The sequence below is a fragment of the Callithrix jacchus genome, chromosome 2 (genome assembly GCF_049354715.1).
Source record: "Callithrix jacchus isolate 240 chromosome 2, calJac240_pri, whole genome shotgun sequence".
NCBI lineage: Eukaryota > Metazoa > Chordata > Mammalia > Primates > Cebidae > Callithrix > Callithrix jacchus.
In genome coordinates this window covers 29,937,845-29,955,346 of record NC_133503.1, presented here as the reverse complement: position 1 = coordinate 29,955,346, position 17,502 = coordinate 29,937,845, and the positions used below count along the sequence as shown (strand labels likewise).

Here is a 17,502-nt window from a genome sequence, read left to right as displayed (position 1 = left end):
TGACATCTGTCACTGTAATGGCAGCCAGGGTTGGTTTCAATAAATCTCTGCTTCATATTCTCAGTTTATGAGAAGGCCCTTCCCAATTGGAATAGAATCATCCTTCAGTTTTGGGTGATAGAAATTGTCAGAGGTCTAGCAAGGCTTCTCCTAGGTAACATGTGATTGGAAAGAAGTCATATCCTTGGTGTTCCTGAAATTCGCATAGTGATCAATGCAAGAGTAATGATCACTGTGAGCACTCCGGCTCACACCAGCAGTCCTTCTACCGGCACTGCTTAAAACTTTGACCTATAGATATGTCCAATCTTAAATAAGGCTTCTAAAGTCAGAGATTATTGACACAGGCTTTGAAAGTGATTTATTACAGGGTTTAATCATTTGAGCCTGGGTTTGTATCCTATATCTGCCACTTATGATCTGTGTGACCTAGACAAACCATTAAAGCAAAACTTCGTTAAGACAGGAGCTTTCAGAGTTTCCTAGAAGATATTAATGCATAGCATAGCTTTTTAATCAGACTCCTTTTGCAGCGATGTATCCTTATAAAAATGCTTGCCATGAATGCATCAACCTTGGTTTCTTCATCTTTAAAATGGGAATAGTCATGACATCTATCTCCTAGATTTTTGTAAGTATTAAATAAAATAATGCATGCAAAGAACGTTGCATACTGCCTAGTGAGTAGTAAACACTCAATAATGTTAGTAGAAGAAGGCCCAATATAATCCTTTTTAGCAGAATACTAATAATAATTAGATAGCTTTCCAATTATCTGTAAATATTCTAACGATAGGCGTACACTCAGGCTCCCTAACAATCTTTATCTTGAGTATCTGATCCCAAATATAGGCTCCAAACATCAAATGAAGGACTGTATTTCCAATAACTACTGGGAATTGTACCCAGATTTTTCATTCATCTATTTCAGCATCTTTGCTTTAAAAACTCCTCCCCTTTCATTTTGAGCTCCCCTTTCATTCTGAGCTCAGTCTAGGAAAGAATAAAATCACCATGGTGACAACTGCCCCCTCTTCAGAGCATATTCAAATTTATGTTGAGCTTTCTCTGTCTTGCCTTTACATTGTTTCTTGGAGTCACTCAAAGGCAGAGGAATTTCTTTATTACTTCCCATGGCCTTCAAGGATGCAAAAGAGTAATTTGGGGATCTGGAATTGACGAATTTGATAATAAGTAATTCTATCATAGTTGAATTGGGCAAATTATTTACTAGGGCCCTAATGTTAAACGCACTGTAGGTAACATGAATAACAGCCTTATTTAATACAAATGTATGTGTCATAGTATTTTTTTCCTTGGAGTATCTGGTCAAGACATTCATTGAGTGAGTGTCACTTATTCAGAAAGTTGTCATGCATTATATCAGTTAGAGCTTTGATACTGACATAGCGCCAATGGATCAAACTAATTTGGGTCTTCCTGCTTTATAATAAATATCATGCCACCTTGACTTGTGCTGGAAAATATTGCCATTTCACTGCCGCATTCTGCTTATGCAGGAGATAGAAGCTGAGAAAAAAGTCGGGTGAGGCTGGCTGAGAAACAGAAGTTTTAGGGAGTGTGAAAGTGATGACATAGTGTTCCATGGAGTATTGTGGGAATTAAATAAGATAATGTATGTTTAATCCTTAAAGGAGTTGGCCCATGATATCATGTGGTCTCCACGTGTTTGGTATTACTAAGTTCCAGAATTTATTATTATTGTTGTTGTGGTTGCTGCTGTTGCTGTTGTTAATGAATTTCAACATTTAGTCTAAAACATATCTACATTTTGAGAAAATTCTCAATCTGATTTGTACACATAAAAAACTAGGATGGCTTTTCAAAGCAATCCCAAAACAGAGAGCTTATAGGTCTTTAGAGCCAAAATCTTTGATACACAAATACACATGCCAAATATTTTTCAGCAAAGGCAGAGAGGTTTTGTTTGACAAAGTCATCTTATCACTGTGCAAGGAACTTGGGAAAGTGTAGTGTGGCATTCCTGGTTACAAACTATCTATAACAAAAAGTAAATGTCACTACCATTTCTGGTATCTGAATTAGGAAGCACACCAACAGCAGAATTAACTTATAAATAGCTAATTTCACATATCCAAATCTAAATTGATGACCTTCAGTATGTGATTTATAGAAAAAGGAAGCTCTAGGGGGCTAGAGTAGAACCCTCAGGTAACTCTTCTGAAAGATTTCCCTTGACATCCCTAACTTTGAACACACATGCCTGCATGCACACAGTCTAGAACAGAATTATTTGCCTCATGCATCATCCTGCTCCGTGTCCTGTTAAAATAGCAGTGTCACTATGTGGGAGCATAATCTTTTTGCTCTGGAATGCCCCATGGCTGGCAATCCATAAAGACTGCTGACGAGTCAAACTGATTTGTTCCTTCGAGGAAACTTGGTGGGCGGTAACATTTCCTTTCCTGAAACTCCTAATGGTCTTCGCAGGAGTGACATCTATGTGCGCATTGGGCCCCTTGAATTGATTCAATATCTCAATTTGTACTACCGGCATTTCACTTGACAGTGGCAGGTCTCCCAGGCACTTCTACAATGACATTGCTGGCCTCGTTTAAGGTCATACCTCTATTAAATTTGGAAATAATTCACTTTTTCTCTCTTTGTCAGCCCCATCCAAGGTCTTAGATGTCACCACACAAATCTAAAATGAGCTCAGTGAAGGACCCTTTGTGTACAGAATTTACTCATTCATCGAGAAAAACATTTATTGAGTACGTATTATGTCCCAGGCAGTTGGTGAAGCACTGGAGATTTAGTAATAATATTAACCAGATATGGTTGCTGTGCTCCCAGAGCACAGATTCGTAAGGTGGGAAACCTGAATAAAATTGGCTAGCCCAAAGGGATTTCTTCCTTGAATTTAAATCATAGAAGAAGGGGCCACCCATAACCCTTGTCTGAGTGCTGTGGTTTAGGAAAGATTTTTCCCCAAAAAACATCAACTGACCAGTGCTGCTTGAGTCCTACACATTTGCATCGCTTTCTGGTGAAAGGAGGAAAAAAAAGAGAGTTTTACCAACCTTCTTTCCCACAAATTATTTACGTAAATCTTTCATTTGGGTCATTTGGGTCACTCCAGCCTAGAGTTTGCTGTGCGTGCGTGCGTGCATGCGTGTGTGTGCATGTCTGTGTGTGTGTGTGTTTTGCCAATTTCGCATACTGCAATATTTTCCAACCGTATTTCCAGCATTGCCTTCCCAATGGCCATCACCTATTACCACTGGCATTATTCCTTATTATTGATCTTGACACATTTTTGTTTTTTCAAATTATTTTGAAAAACATTATTTTAAAAGTCAATTATAAAAAATTTAAACATTTAAAAAACAGTATTATTTACTGTAAATAGAAAGTAATCATAAAAATAAATTAATTTTTTTGAAAGCTCCTAATTTCAAACTTGGTACTACTGGCTAATAAAAGTTCTGTATCTGAGCCTACTACCTTTTTCCTAAAATAGAGGTATGAGCAAGTTTAAGAGAGTTATTAGAGTCATAGTAGTTGCAAACTAAGATACTCTTGTTGAAGTAATGACTGTGCCAGAAGAAATTTGAAAATATCTTACTATGGCTGTGTGTGGTGGCTCACGTCTGTAATCCTAGCTCTTTGGGAGGCCAAGGCAGACAGATCACCTGAGGTCAGGAGTTTGAGACCAGCCTGGCCAACATGGTGAAACCTGTCTCTACTAAAAATGCCAAAAAAATTAGCTGGGCATGGGAAGCCTTTACTTGGGATGCTAAAATAAATTAATTAATTAATGCATAAGTAAGTAAAATAAAATAGAAGCAATTTGAAAACAACCTATAATTCTACAAATAAGGGCTTAATTAAATAATGACATCCAAATGTGCAAGTGCTAAATGTTCCTGAAAAATTTATCTTCTCAAAAAATATAAAAAAATACTTTTATATATTATTATTATTATTATTACTTTTTTTTTTTGAGTCGGAGTTTCGCTCTTGTTGCCCAGGCTGGAGTGCTATGGCGCGATCTTGGCTCACTGCAACCTCCGCTTCCTGGGTTCAGGGAATTCTCCTGACTCAGCCTCCTGAGTAGCTGGGATTACAGGCACGCACCACCGTGCCCAGTTAATTTTTTTTCTGTATTTTTAGTAGAGACGGGGTTTCACCATGTTGACCAGGATGGTCTCGATCTCTTGACCTCGTGATCCACCCGCCTCCACCTCCCAAAGTTCTGGGATTACAGGCTTGAGCCACTGCGCCCGGCCTTATATATTATTTTTAAAAGGATAACTGCTTGAACCTAGAAGGCAGAGGTTGCAGTAATCGGGATCGCGTCACTGCATGCCCCTTTGGGTGATAGAGTGGAGACTCTGTCTTAAAATAAATAAATAAAATGAAATGAAATAAAAAATATCTCACTATTCTGTTAATCATGTAAATGTCCTCCCGTACCACTACTGATATGCATTTTGCTCTTCTGGTAATAATGCTTAGTAATAATAGTAGTAATAATGAAAAGAACAAAACATGATAATGGAATGCTCGCTTTGTGACCAGCCCTGTTATAAGCACTTTCACATATAATAACTAATTGATTCTCCCTAACACCCTATGTGGAAAGCACTTTTACACATGAGAGCGTGCGGCGCTCTAACTCACCGAATCTCATAGAGCTGTCCAGTTTAAAAGCAGTCACAGATTAAACCCCGGCTCTGACTCAAACATACCTTGCTCCCAGCTTGACCATTTATTTGCAACCCGGGGCAAGTCACTTTAACACAATTTTGCAGGAGAAACTGAAACTATGAGAGGCAACAAATAAATAACATTCTATGCCTGGGATGAGGACTCAATAAGCAGGAAGAAGAACAGAAGAGTGGTCTTTGAATCTTTCTGCTGTCATTCACTAGCTGTGTAAGGTTGGGAGGTTGTCTAACATCATCTCTGAAGTGAGATCATATCAATTCCTGTATAACATTATGGTCAATGTTTTAAAGGGGCTGCAGTGAAAGTCTAACTCAGTAGCTGGCATGTAGTAGGCCCTCAATAAGCAGTCTTAATATTCTACAGTGTGCTTAGCAAATCCCCATCCTTTATTTACTGCTCATTCTATACCATCTATTCTTTCAGATGCTTTCCCCTTTGCATTCTGCCTGCAATAATTACTACAATAACTCCTTCCTCTGAATTTTATATTATTTATTTTTTAAAGAACCAACTAGTTCTTCAAATGTAATTGAACCTTTTTAAAAGCAGAAAAAAAGGCTTAGAAACTTTTAAAAAACATTTATGTTATTTAACACACTCTATTCTCCTAAAAGGCACACGAAGAACACTTAGTAGATTAATTTTTTAAGTTAATAATGGTCTGAAATGAGAAAGGTTATGTCAGCAATATCTAGGAAGCAATAACTGGGATCATAAATACTTGATTTACGATCCAATTGAAAGTGAAAAAATATAATGTCTTTTGTTTTCTAAAGATATGTTTTCCCCTTTATGCTGGCTGTCCATAATACTTGGTATAAATAGCACCATCTTCTGCTTGAAGATATTAAATCTTTCTAATAAAAAAAATAAGATATCTACATTGTTAATAGGAGTAGAATGGCTTAACATCCAAGATAAACTTCTCAGTTTGATTAGAATGTGTCATATCCTAATATCTGATCAGTAACATAAAATTATGGTAGAAGGTCAGAAAAACAGACTTTAAAAAAAGCACAGGTAAATATAAATGCTCTATTACCTCTCTTCCCAGAAATAACCACTATTAACATTTTCTTGTATGTCCTTTTTGCCTTTTTAAGAAATGTTTTCTTGGTATATTTTTAATATAACTACACTAGGATCAGGCTAAACATCCTTTTAACAACAATATATAACAATATATAAAGGTATTTTTATATTCTTTGAGAAGATACATTTTCAGGAACATATAGTACTTCCACATTTGGATGTCATTATTTAATTAAGCCCTTATTTGTAGAATTATAGGTTGTTTTCAAGTTGCTTCTATTTTATTTTACTTACTTATGCATTAATTAATTTATTTATTTTAGCATCCCAAGTAAAGACTTCCCAAAAGAATCACAGGAGCAGCTGTGAGAAGCAAGGCCACACAGAGGTCGGGGAAAGGTGTACAAATGGCAAGTGCCAAGGTGAAGGAGTGGAAGAAATTGCTCCTATTTCAAATCATGCTTTAAGTAACGTCTTTTAAATATATCTTTCTATCCATGCTGATTCTTCCCTCAGCATAAAATGTTAAAATGTATATAACGGGTTCAAAAGTTGTAAGCTTTTTAAGCTCCTCAGCACTTCTTATTCCCATAGACAGTGACTGGTAGTTCTCCAAACCACACCTTCACCAAAACTAAGGATAATTTTTAAAAAAAATCTTTGGGCCGGGGGTGGTGGCTCACACTGTAATCCCAGCACTTTGGGAAGCCGAGGTGGGTGGATCACGAGGTCAGGAGTTCAAGAACAGCCTGGCCAATATGATAAAACACTGTCTCTACTAAAAATACAAAAATTAGTCGGGCTTGGTGGTGTGTGCCTGTAGTCCCAGCTACTTGAGAGACTGAGGCAGGAGACTCGCTTGACCCTGGGGGGCGGAGATTGCACTGACCGGAGATCACGCCACTGCACTCCAGTGTGGGCGACAGAACAAGACTCCAATAATTTGCCTAGAAGATCAATACCAACATCTTTTCATTTATGAATTTTTAGGAACATGTTACCTAATCATCTAAAGAGAAGACCAATATTTTTGTCACCCACCCCAATTATCTTCTACTCAACTTATAAAAATTACTTACAAATGAAAGATGCTGCATTTGTGGAAGGTAACCAGGAAGATACGCAACATTTACTTATTTCAAGTTTTAACCTTAGATCATGCAGGACCACTGAAAAGCTGTCTGTCTGAACTTCGATTTAATCTACATATGACTATGTTTAGTGTATTGTCATTAGGGACATATTTTAAGACATGGTTGTAGATGGCCTACTGCTGGATTTAGTTAATAGGTGAGATTGGTTGTATTACAGTATCCTTTCATATGAAGGCTCGTGTGATAAAATAAATTTCTAACAGCATTAGAGAAATCTTTGTTTCCTCCAAATAGCTACGGCATTTTCTTTAGTCAATATAGATATATCAGATGAACACATTTCAATTTGAGCTTTGTTTAGCAAGAAGTTCAAAGATAAACTTAATAAACCCACTTCAAAAATTACGTTAAGGCATTTCATACACCCATGTGAATTGCTTTAAAATTATTATGTATGTATATAAAATATAGTAACATTATATATTAATACTGTATGTGTATGCATAAATACATATATGTATGTATATACTTAGAGAGAGAGAAAGGGAGATAGAGAGACAGAGACAAAGACAGAGAGATATTCTATTTGTGGATTCCATTTTTGTTAATTTGCCCATGAACTAAAATTTATTTGAAACCCCAAAATGAATACTAATGGCACTTTGTTGGTCATTCACATACATGTGCAGAGGGCCAAAATATTTGAATAATCCAGCATGCATGCTCCAGCTGAGGTGCAACAAGGTGACACTCTACCTTGTAGTTTCAGCTCTCACACTGCAAACAAGTGTCATTCATGTTTTATATTTTGGGCTGCTTGTGATAGCACCGTCTAAGAGGGCCCCCAAGCAGAGTGCTGCAGTGCTGTCTAGAGATCCTAAGCACGAAGTGGCTGTGTTAGAGAAGCTTTGCTTAGGCATGAGTTGTAGTGTATTGACCATGACTACATTAACAAATCAACAGTTTATATTCAATAAGATGTCTTTAAACAGAAACACACCAAAAGCAACATTATGTATCGATCTGTTCATTTGTTGATGAAAATGTCGTGACCAGAGGCTTGCCATTTTTTAACTCTGTATTTTCCAGGGGAGCAGTAGTTCCGTATTTGCTAATTCTGCATTTATGGAGACTTTATGGAACAATACTGCTGTGAATAATAAGAATTAACTGTATTCCTTTACTTTCTCTATATGATTGTAATATTATACCCATACTCCTTATTAATATGTCCACTTTTTTTTTTTTGAGATGGAGCTTGCTCTTATTGCCAAGGCTGGAGTGCAATAGTGTGATCTTTGCTCACTGCAACCCCCACCTCAGTCTCCCAAGTAGTTGGAATTACAAGCACACACCACTACACCCAGCTAATTTTGTATTTTTAGTAGAGATGGGGTTCCTCCATATTGGTCAGGCTGATCTCGAACTCCAACCTCAGGTGATTTGCCCACCTCAGCCTCCCAAAGAGCTGGGATTACAGGCGTGAGCCATTTCCTAACAATATACATTTTATTGTTTAGTGTTCTAGTCAAAACAGATTTATAATTTGTTTTTCTTATATTCTCTCAACACTTTGTTAAAATGCTTGATTTTGCCCAAATTCTATTCTATTTGCTCCTCCTGGTTTGCATAGTTTCAATGATACAACAAACATCTATGGACTACTCTGCCTTTTTAATAACTGTTTTATAATAGTAAAGTGAGCCATTCAAAGAGATTCCCTCTCAGTTTTCTAAGTGAGCTACGTAAAATTTTCAGTAATCTTTTAAAATAAAATTACTTTCTTAGTTCATGTTACAAATACCTTATTGATTTAGACACTGAAAGGTTTGTAAACCAAAATCTACCTCCCAATGGCAATTGACAAACATAAATGAGCACACGATTCTCACTTCAGCGTGACAATGGGAATTTAAACAAACAACGTGTGATTTAAAAATACATAATTAATTTACTAGATCAGCACTTATCCAACCATATTCTTTATGATAATGCATGCCTTTTACTAGAATAATCTCATTATTTTCTTATCCAAAAAGTCCAATCAGTGGATTAGCATCTGGAGCAACAGAATGAATGCCGAAATATGGTTTTCCCCCCTCCTGGTTGTACCAATTTGAGCAAGATATTTAACCTATTCAGACCTCAGTTTTCAGGATTAAAGAAGACTTTATTTTAGATGGTTAAATAACATAATTTATGCTAAAAAGGAAAAAGTAAGTTAAAAATGGTATATGGCATATATTTAACAGCTGTTTCTTTCTCCATTTTCTCATGATAATTGTTAAGTTTAATCACTACAGGCATCCAATATTAGTTCTAGTTACACCAAGTTCTATTTATTCTTTAAATTTCCAAGAAAATATTTTGTGAAATGTGTAGTATTGCATGACTTGATGGTATAAAATGTGAAATATTAAAAAAAACTTGTAAATTGCACAATATTAAGAAGCAACTCAAGCATACAGTGTAGTTTAAAAAAACAGTTCAGGCTGGGCATGGTAGCTCAAGCCTTTAATCCCAGCACTTTAGGAGGCCGAGGCAGGTGGATCACTTGAGGTCAGGAGTTCGAGACCAACCTGGCCAACATGATGAAAACCTGTCTGTACTAAAAATACAAAACTTAGCTGGGTATGGTGGCGCATGCCTGTAATCCCAGCTACTTGGGAGGCTGAGGCAGTAGAATCACTTGAACCTGGGAGATGAAGGTTGCAGTGAGCCGAGGCTGCATCAGTGCACTCCTTCCTAGGTAACAGAGAGTGAGACTCTGTTAAAACAAACAAACAAACAAACAAAAAAATAAAACCAGCTCAAAATGCATTCATCTTAAAGGTTAGCTGCTGAGTGTTGAAGGGTGTGTCTATGCTGATAAAAACGAAAAGGAAAAAAGAGTTCAGTGTAATACTTTCAACGGGGTGCTAAAGTACTTATGTGGAAATGGATTTTATACTAGAGAAAAATGCATTAATCTTATTTCTTAAAAGAGACTTGGTCACTTATATATTTAGTACATAGTGGCTATTACAAACCATTTAAACAGGAAGAAAAGTGAAAATGTCAGCTTGTACTCTACTGATAGGGAATTAAATCCACATATCATGACACAGCAGGATGCATTGCCTAAAACTTATTTCCTATTTAGGTCTCTTGATTTTCTTCAAAATTCTCCCTAAAGTATGGTTTTATTTTAATAGTATCTGAAAAATATGTGCTTTGTTTAGCTCTTATCAAAGGCAATATTTAAAAGTATTAGGAGCAGGGCATGGTGGCTCAAGCCTGTAATCCCAGCACTTTGGGAGGCCAAGGCGGGTGGATCACGAGGTCAAGAGATCGAGACCATCCTGGTCAACATGGTGAAACCCCATCTTTTCTAAAAATACAAAAAATTAGCTGGGCATGGTGGTGCATGCCTGTAATCCCAGCTACTCGGGAGGCTGAGGCGGGAGAATTGCCTGAACCCAGGAGGCGGAGGTTGCAGTGAGCTGAGATCGCGCCATTGCACTCCAGTCTGGGTAACAAGAGCAAAACTCCATCTCAAAAAAAAATAAATAAATAAAAAATAAAAGTATTAGGATTTTTCTCTATGAATTTTCACTGTCTTTCTCTTTTATCTTCATATTGTACACAGTGAAAAACAGACAAAAATCATATTTGTAGTGATGATGAAAGAATCACTTCTTGCATTTCATCCTGGTCTGGTTAAAAGTATGGCTGTCCTGGAACTATAAGGCTCTACATTTATCCTTAGTATTTTCTTGAATCCAACATGGAATAAAAACCACTCTTTATACGACTTCATTAAGCAAAATACGTCACATGAATATGTTTAAGGTAGATTCCTGGCCAGAAAAGCTGTATACCTCTTAAAGAGCAAGGAGAATGGCATTTAAAACTTCAGGCATAAGTCTACATGAAAAAGAAAGAGCCAGGGGTGGTCAGGGAACTGAAAACCTGGGAAAACACTGGCTTATGTTTATAAAGCCCTTTATTGCCTGGCAAAGCTATTCTCATTTATTCTACTAGGGCTCAGAATGACACTCTATATGAGCAGCAGAGGGCAAAAGCCTTGCAGGGTCCTTTTGTAAGTAGGTAGGTGTTTCTTGAAAATAGGTTCAATGAAATGTAATGCCAGGCAGCTAGCATGAGGAAGTTCTTCTAAAAGTTGGTAGCAGTTTTCTGCGAGCCAGGCCCTATATCAATGACTGGCTCATTATTAGCCATAATTCAAAATTCTTTTGGTTGCAATAGTAAATAATGAAAATGCTGCCCTAACCACATGATGGCAACACGTTATGGAAGAAATGAATGAATGTGCAGGCCAGCTTTCAGCCAGATCACTGTAAAACACCTGATAACTTCAGCAAGTTATTCAAGTTTTCATCCTCTAACCTTGAGATTCTGAGATTTGCTTTTATTGTTAAGGAAGACTTTCCTTTTTCTTCCCACGTCCCCATGCCACTCCTTACCAGCCTCTGCCTACTTCCCCAATCATGATGCACCAAAAAAAATCTTGTTACTTTTTTTTTTTGTTTTGAGACAGAGTCTCACTCTATCACCAGGAGCCAGGCTGGAGTGCAGTGGCATGACCTCAGCTCACTGCAAACTCCACCTCCCAGGTTCAAGTAATTCTCCTGCCTCAGCCTCCCGAGTAGCTGGGACCACAGGTGTGTGCCACCACACCCAGCTAATTGCTTTGTATTTTTAGTAGAGATGGGGTTTCACCATGTTGGCCAGGATGATCTTGATCTCTTGACCTCGTGATTTGCCTGCCTCGGCCTCCCAAAGTGCTGGGATTACAGGCGTGAGCCACTGCACCTAGCCCCATCTTGTCACATTTCACCAAAAAACTGAGTTAGAAGATTAAATTAGATAATGAACAACAAAGAGAAAAATAGGGGATGGTCGTTGGGTATAACAGGGAAGCCCTCTAGGAAGCCTCAACAAAGGCCTCATCCTCCATGGCAGTCTCCATTCTTCCAGGTTCTCCCCCATGAAACTCTAACTCTGCAGTGTTCTGTTCTGTGACTCTCTGGGAGGGGACAGATGGGTTAGCATAGGATATGCCAGAGTCTTGGGTCTGTTTCACCATACGCCTTCCTATTTCTTCCAAAATTGACAAATCTGCATTCATAATGGATTTCCTAACCACTTGGTTAGAGTTCCTTAAGAATAATAGTAAAGACAGACCCAAGCTTGTACGACAACCAGTGGCACCAGGAGATGCTTCCAGGAGAGAATGGCATGTGGTCTGTGAACTATACACCTTGCCTTCTAACCAAAGTAGGCTTGCACAGCCAATTTGAAGCTGGCCTCCAAGACACCAGGAACAACTATCCTTCAGAGAAAGGTAAGGTGTGCTGAGCACTGCTTATTAAATGAATGCCTGTATCAGAAGGAAAGTACAATAAAATCCTAACAGAACTGCTACCACTCTAACGGAAGATTATCCCTGTTCAGGCCGCATACTCATGAAAACCTATAGAGCCAGCAAGAAGAATGTGGAAAACTAGCCATGGTAGACAGGTAGATTTCAAATGTGTTGCTTGCACTTCAATTTCTTTGCCAGCAAAATGGAGCTAGAACTGTTGTCAATGTCCCTTTATCCCCAACTATTTGTCTAAATACTGGGCTAGGCACGTTATTGCATCATCGAATTTAATTATCACCACTGCCGCAGGAGATTCCCATTCAGGAATTATATAAGCTGCTCCATATAGATCAGTACTTTCTAAAGTGGCTGATCCAACCAGGGTGATTGTTGTATTATCAACACCTCCATCATGAGAGTATTCATGTCTTCACCCTGTCCTTACAACCATTTCTACTCCCTCAGCAACCTAAGACATAGTCTTCACTAATGCCTCATTTTCACAGAAAAACTTCTGCTAGCAATCAACAATAAAAATAGAAGAACAAAGGATTTAATCCAGATCTATTTCCACTTGTTTGTCTAATTACTTATGAGTCTTTAATATCTCCTCTTATACCTTATCCTTAACCATAAAGTCTCTAAACATACTCAATTTACTAAAAATATGCTGTAGCTGATGTTCTAGCTAGGTCAGATGTCCTGACATCAAATTAAAATTTCACGGTGCATTCATGGTTTTTACAGAACCCTTTAGTTGTTCCACCCCAAAATGCACCATCTCAGCAGGATTTGATCTGCAAAAAGACAAAAGTAAGATCTAAACAGCAAAAGACCAGAGGAAAATGGTTGTAGGTGTCTTAAGAAAGAATCTGAGATAAATCCTTGATATAAAGGGGTAGATGATGTTGAAACAATACAGAGAACACCAGTCCAGGGGCCATAAAAGCAGACACAATTTAACTAGGAACATGGGAAGAGCTAAATGATTCTCTCTTTGCTTGCTGTCTTAGGGCCTGTATAGATTAACAATATTTAACAGATCAAGATGTCCAAGTTTTTCCATCCAAAAGGCCTTTGTACTCTACAATGTGATGCTATGTAGCCTAGCTAATCACAACCAGCATGTTTTATTTCCATGTCCAGGTACCAAATAAGAAAAGCATGGTGATCAAATTATGTGGTGGGGTGAGGTGGGGGGAGTCACAAGGGGGGCTCTATCCAGGTAGAAAAGAGGCAGATGCATGACTGAAGAATTGTAAAGTCATTCCATTGGGTTGGGAGTGGGAGAGACAATAGCAAATTTCAAAGACAGAAAATGACAGTACAAATTACTTTTGTCCATAAGAACAAAAATTCCTTTTCTGCACAGAGCTGGAAAAGCCCTATTTTGTGCCCTGTATGAAAGCACTTTGATCGACAATGCAAACACAACTTGAGGCAGAGCAAAACACAAAATTGTAGCCATGATTCCACTCACCAAAAGGGTGGACCTTCGATGTACAATTCAGCTAGCTTTACAGGAGTGCTCCACAGCAAAGCCAAATGACGAAGCAAGCCCCAGACCGCTTAGGCAATTAAAAGCTGGATGTAACTGTTAAAATGAAAAAGAAATAGGTAAGACTCAAATGAGCACATAAAGCAAACCCCAAAAATGCAAATAAATACCATACATCTTCTAAATGTAGGAAAGCTGAAATTAGGCACTAAATGAACTAAATTGTACACATTAACTCTCGAAGAATATCTTTCAATAGAGGAATGTAAAATATGATATAAAACATATTAATTAGTTAAGTCACTTTGACTATTACCGTTAAGATACATTACCACAATTATAGAATATCTATCTGTTATCCTTCAAAGTTGATGCAGTTTATACTACAAATGCAGAAATACACATTATTAGAAAGAGAGAATAGTTGAAATGCATCTTTCTAGCAATATACAGACCTTATGTTTGCTCTTCAGATTTACAAATAATTTATTTCATCTTAAAATGTACAGTTTGCTCATCCATACAACTTGAGCATGATTTTGCTGACTTTTATATTTAAATATTTACTGGCTAATGCCATTGTCAATAGCATGTGGGGGTATATTATATAACAGGAAGGTACCAGTGATCCCAACACAACTTACTCTGAGAAAATGAGTTTAATCATCTGAAAACTAGGATATTATATCTCCTACTTCACAGAAATGTTGCAAAGATAAAATATAAAATTCCATAAAAGCTCTTGGCACAGTGCCCAGCAAGTAATACTCCTCCAATACATGTTTGCTGTCCTTGTCACTGTTGTTATCACCACTCAAAGGCTACGTGTCTCAACTTCATCAACAGAGATGTTGGGCTCACCTCCTAATGACTGACACTTTTGTACAAAGCAATTCCTTGCCCTCCCTTGCAACCAAGGCCGAAAAAGGCTACACATCAAACTAAGCCACACCAAGTCATCATTAAGTGACTCATTAAGTTCCTCCTCCTTTGGCGAGTAAAACTGGGGCAGTGAGGAAGTAGAAGAAAAAAGAGGGGTTGAAAAAGAGGGAGTGACAACAACAGAAAACAATTATCTCTAATTTCTGTGTTTTGCTCAAGTCATTCTCATCTTAGATGCTACATGTATACCTTCACATGTCAACACAATGAGCCCCACCTTGTCTGGCCTAACTGAGGCAGCCTGTAAAATTATTTAATTAGCTGGCAAGTGCCAGCTTGGCTGAGCCCATCTTGAGTTCCCCTGTCCAGCCACAGCTGCACAGCATATTCTTAGACACCCGCCTTACAAGGTCAAGCAGCAATTTCACACTGATGGCTGCATCTTCCCAACCACTCTGAGAAGCCCTTCTGCCCTCGACTAAGACACTTGACAATCTGGAATAAAAGCATTGAATGCTAGCATCCTGATCTTCCAGGCTGTGGTGGGGGGTGGCTTTTGTCAAAATGTCGTGGGGAGAATGGAATCAAAGCTGCAGTGCACTAGGGTTTGGATGATCGCCTTCACTAATAAGCACAACCTCATTCAATGTCTCTGAAATCCTCCAAGCCTCAATCTTCTTATCTGTAAAATGGGGAGCCAAGGCCACCATACAAAATTGAGTAATACTGAAAAAAGATGCTTCTGGCACGCAACAAAGGATATTTACCATCCATTTTTGCTTTTCTTTTTAAGCTAGTTTCCTTATTATTAATATGTTATCTTGGTATACGATTATATGAGACTGACAGGTAAAGGATCGACAAATCAAGAGTATGTGTCTTTAAAAGACAAATTGACAAGACTAGAAAAAACTGTAAGACCTTGTGGAAACTTGCTTTGTTTTTGTTTTACTTTTCAAGTCTTCAACTTGGCAAGCAGAGCCCAGCAAAGGAGTATGGTTCTTTGATTCCCTCCTTAGAAACACTGCAGCCTTTATTGTCTTTATATCACACAGCTTTAGCACTTAATTATATCCTACCTTGGAATAATTAGGTGTCCTTATAATCAAGTCTGTTTACTCACTTGTGCAGTTCTGATCCTTTAATCTCTCTTGAATATTAGTTTGTAATGCTATTAAGAGCCACAATTTAACAATTTTATTACTAAATAAAATTGCAAGAATATTTTGAAGGAGTTCCACCAATAGGTTGAATTTAAAAATTACTTTTATAATTAAGAAAAGTACAAATTGATCAAGTAATTATGCCTGAAAAATAGCAGCACACAGGGCCTGTGTGCCTTCCCAGTGACTGACTGTGCAGCTTTGGGCAAGTCACTGAACTTCACCTGGGATCTGCGTGCAGAGGAATTGTGATAGGGTCAGATACTTGTCCCAGCTAGATCACCAGTTTAGTCTAACGACAAGTTAAGAATGATCTAGGGTGACAAAACTATGATAAGATGACTATCCATTTTAGGCAACAGAAAAATGTTATGTGCTTAGTTATTCTATACAATGTTAATGATACATTTAAAGACTTTAAAAGCCTGCTGCTAACATGTCAAAGAGAAACCAAGCATGATCAGTGTACATAGTGCACTACATTGTAATGATTAAATCACCAGACTCTATACTTCCACTGCCTGCGCTTCACACTTAACAGTCATGTGATCCTAGATAAGTTATACTCCTCTGTGTTTCTTGAATTCCTCGCCCGCAAGATATGGATAATAACAATAGTAATAATACCTAACTCATAGGGTGGTGGTAAAAGAGCATATAGATTATTCACTTAACACAATGGCATATAATAAACACTAGCTATTATTAATATTTATTATGATTAGTGAAGTATAGTCACATAAAAATCCACTACTTTCAAAACTATCTACTCAAACCATATTTGTTGTTTGCATCATAATTATTTGTCAAATGAGTAAATGAGAAAGATTTTTGACTAGTATATTTCACTCATCAAATATTCAATAACAAATGGCAAATGCTTTAAGACGGTACCTTTACCAAATGTTATTTATTAGGTTTCATGTACAGTAAGATGTATTAAGGCTTATATGATGATTGAAATAAAATACTTTATTAATTAAATGACAAGGCTAGGCAAACTCAAAATTTATATTTTTTGTGAAATATAAATTTCTGTTGCAGTTTATATACCGAATATTCTGTGATGACAATGAGATCTTATCTGTATTTTCAAACCTATTTTTAAATTTTTTTAGTCTCATTATAAAACTATCTAATGGTTCAGTTAATAAAAAGTAAGTAAACATCATTCAAAACCAATCAGTACATGGTAATCACTGCTTACACTCTGGCAAGCATCCTTCTAGACATCTCTCTATAAATAAGTTCACCTGGAATAGACAAAATTGTGCCTAAGTAGAACAATGCTATACACTGATTTTTATTTCAAAGCTTTTTCTCTATTGTAAATGTACTTTCTACATCACTGATGCCAGTTAATCTGTGTCTCCTTCTGATTCAAACTATTTTAACTTTCCATTTAATATTTGTAGACAATTTGAGATATTCAAATACCCTATTTAAAAGTAGCATCAGATGAGCAATTTAAAATAATTAAACATTGTTGACATTTGGGGAAAATTTTAGAGATTCTTTAATTTGCATCACTTAGATGAATTTTTCTACCATTAAACATATAAATCAGAAAAATTAAGCAAACACCAGACTACATATCTTACACAAAGGCTACAAACGAAAGTGATATAGACAAACCTATAAAAATCCAGACAATAGGAATAACACTTGCAAGATGTTGTTATCTTCATTCAAACCACCAGCTCCCTTAATGGAAATTAAGTTTATAGGCTTAAAAGAAATATTAACAAT

The 17,502-nt window shown here is 37.2% G+C and overlaps 1 protein-coding gene across 17 annotated transcripts in view; it reads right to left on the bottom strand.

The window, feature by feature from the left end:
* Positions 1-17,502, bottom strand: part of TENM2 (teneurin transmembrane protein 2) — a 3,966,312-nt gene that overhangs the window by 1,176,477 nt on the left and 2,772,333 nt on the right. For all 17 annotated transcript variants that reach the window (XM_078359011.1, XM_078359016.1, XM_054252473.2 and 14 more), the window contains one exon: positions 13,691-13,804. The gene's annotated coding sequence lies outside the window, so the exon portion shown is untranslated. The remainder of the gene's footprint in view (positions 1-13,690; positions 13,805-17,502) is intronic.